Source organism: Octopus bimaculoides, chromosome 6 (genome assembly GCF_001194135.2).
Source record: "Octopus bimaculoides isolate UCB-OBI-ISO-001 chromosome 6, ASM119413v2, whole genome shotgun sequence".
NCBI lineage: Eukaryota > Metazoa > Mollusca > Cephalopoda > Octopoda > Octopodidae > Octopus > Octopus bimaculoides.
The window spans coordinates 82,779,852-82,782,758 of record NC_068986.1 but is presented as its reverse complement, the minus strand read 5'-3'; the positions used below and the strand labels follow the sequence as shown (position 1 = coordinate 82,782,758).

Below are 2,907 nucleotides of genomic sequence, written 5' to 3'. Positions count from 1 at the left end.
CCGCCGAGGTCGACTTTGCCTTTCATCCTTTCGGGGTCGATAAATTAAGTACCAGTTGCGTAGTGGGGTCGATCTAATCGACTGGCCTCTTCTCCCAAAATTTCAGACCTTGTGCCTAGAGTAGAAAAGATTATTATTATTATTATTATTATTATTATTATTATTATTGTTGCTGTTGTTGTTGTTGGTGTTGTTATTATTATTATTATTATTATTATTATTATTATTATTATTATTGAGTGAGAGAGCAGTACATGCCATCAAAGTTACACTGGTGTAAAATATACGAAGCCCAGTACACCCATCATGACTACCTGTTTGATAAGGGTACACCAAGCACATGCATCACAACCATATGTGCGCGACATGGTGATCTCATATCAAGATAAACAGTGCATGACCTTGCAAGTGAGGCCCAGTTAGAATTTTCTTCAGGTCGAGTGGCCCATCCCGCTCAAAAGGTCACTGAATAAGGTTTGTTTAAGGATGTTGAGCAAAACAGCCATGTTTCCAAAGGTGAATTATTCAAACCCCAAAGAATTCCTCTCAACACATGGCTATGATGCTCCCCTACTACTTCTGCTCATGATCAGAGATGCACATATTGTCAGCCACCAAAAGACATGCTCAACTGGTTAAGGTCAAACAACTGTCAAGCAAATCTGTGGTATTGAGCAGAATATTTGCTGCAGCCCATCTTTTATACCAAGACAAAACAATGTACATAATAACACTTCCAATCAATTAAGATTAGAAGCCATGAGAGCCACTACCTGGTACTGCATCCGGGCATTTATTATTATTATTATTATTATTATTATTATTATTATTATTATTATTATTATTATTATTATTATTATTATTATTATTATTATTACTAAGGCAGGAAATTGGCAGAATCGTTAGTACGCCGGACAAAATGCTCAATTGCATTTCTTCCTGTGTTACGTTCTGAGTTCAAATGCCGCCGAGATCGGCATTGCCTTTCATCCTATATGGGTCGATAAAGTAAGCACCGGTTGAGTACTAAGATCGATGTAATCGACTACCCCACCTCACCAAATATTTTGGGCCTTATGCCAACAGTAGAAATGATTGTTATTATTGCTGCTGCCATCTCTGCTTCAGTTATCAAAACCCCGCCACGTCTACATCATGTGGTCGCTCGACTTGCTAGAGATAGCTACGAAATGTCCCTCACATCAAACCTATTATCTCGAATAATGAAAGAACACATTAGATAAAACAGATCTGAACATACGACAGCCTGATTGCAGCTTGAACGCCCTTGGTTATAATGCCTGCTTGTACAGAGTTGATCTGGAGCTAAATAATTGTTCCTAACGCAGGCACAAAGGCAGCAATTTGAGGAAGGAGCTAATCGATTAAATCGACCCAAGGGTTTTGATTGGTACTTTGTTTTATTGACCCTGAAAGGATGAAAAGCAAAGCTGACCTCGGCAGGATTTGAACTTACAGCTTAAAGGGCTGTAACAAAAACTGCAAGGCTCTTTGCTACTATACTACGACGTCGATGAAAACGACGACGACCATCTCCACTACCGCCTAACTGCCCCCGTCATCACCATTATATGTGATGTTATCTATTTGTAGACATCGTATTTGACATCATCTCGACATATGTGACATCATCTCCATGCAAACATTGTGTGACGTCATCTCCAAGTACACAATGTATACATGATGTCATCTCTGTATACACAACATATGTGACACAACATATCTGACGTCGTCTCCATATAACAATATATATGTGACTTTACATTGCTAATGGTACAAATATTACGTGCATCACATTTCTAATAACTCGTAAGACAAATGACTAACCAAGTTTATTGCAACATTTCATCGAGAACAGAATTTCCAGTGGTTACAAGTACAAAGGTCAGACAGTATTTTATACTCACGTGAGAAACTCACATGAGTTCATACCTCCTTCATTTCTCCTCTCCCCACTATCATTTCATTTCTTCTTCCCTCACTGCCTGCTTCATTTCTCCTCTTTTCCTCTTTTCCTCTTATACCCCAAGGCCCTAGCAAGACGTACAGAAGTTGTGGAATGAAAAGAGAAGAGATTTTGATTTACGAGGCGCAGTCGTTCTTTCGCCGGGGCTCCACACAGTTTTCGTCAACCTTATTTGACATAAAACCTCAGGTTGAACTCAAGGTACGTTAGAATGCATTTGCATACGGTGCTGCGCATTGGAATCGAATCCTCGACCACGCAATTGCAAAGCAAACTTCTTGATCATACGGTAATGCCTAGACTTTGTATGCTTTTTTGCGAGCATAGTTTTGAAGATTCTTAAATTTTTCATTGATTTAATTAAGGTGAGGTACGTTTTCACATCGGGAAAAGAAGTGTGATCTCAGGTGCATGTATTTACTTAGACTTCCACTTATTACAGGTTAAGGAAATATTTATTTAGTATCGATCAGCTGAATATTATTGACTCCAAACTTGATAGCCGGCTCTCAATACCATCACATGCTGCTGCTGTATCTATGAGAGTTTACTTAGAATTGCAATTATCAAGCTACAATTGGATTAAGTACAGCAAACAATGGCATCTGTTGCGTCTTTCTCTAATGCGTATGTATGTGTGTGTGTGTGTGTGTGTGTATGAGGGCGTGTGCGTGTTAGTGTATGATTATGTGTGTGTGTGTGCTTGTGTATAATTGTGTATGTGTGTGTGTGTATTTGCGTGCGTAGGTAAATATATAATTAAATCTATACAATGCTTTCTTGGAAAGAAGCGGGTGGATGACAGTGGAAATCAGTAGAAGCAGAAGTAGGAAAGGAAATAAAGTTGTGACTAGGCTATGAAACCATAGAACGGGTTGATTTAAAGAACTATTTACACACACGCGCACACACGCTCAAAT

General features: G+C 38.9%; 1 long non-coding RNA gene across 1 annotated transcript in view; it reads left to right on the top strand.

Annotated features, from left to right (window-relative positions):
* The first annotated feature begins 1,695 nt into the window (after positions 1-1,695).
* Positions 1,696-2,907, top strand: part of LOC106867731 (uncharacterized) — a 10,968-nt gene continuing 9,756 nt past the window's right edge. The window contains exons 1-2 of the long non-coding RNA XR_001409179.2: positions 1,696-1,905; positions 2,052-2,188. This is a non-coding gene — a long non-coding RNA (uncharacterized LOC106867731). The remainder of the gene's footprint in view (positions 1,906-2,051; positions 2,189-2,907) is intronic.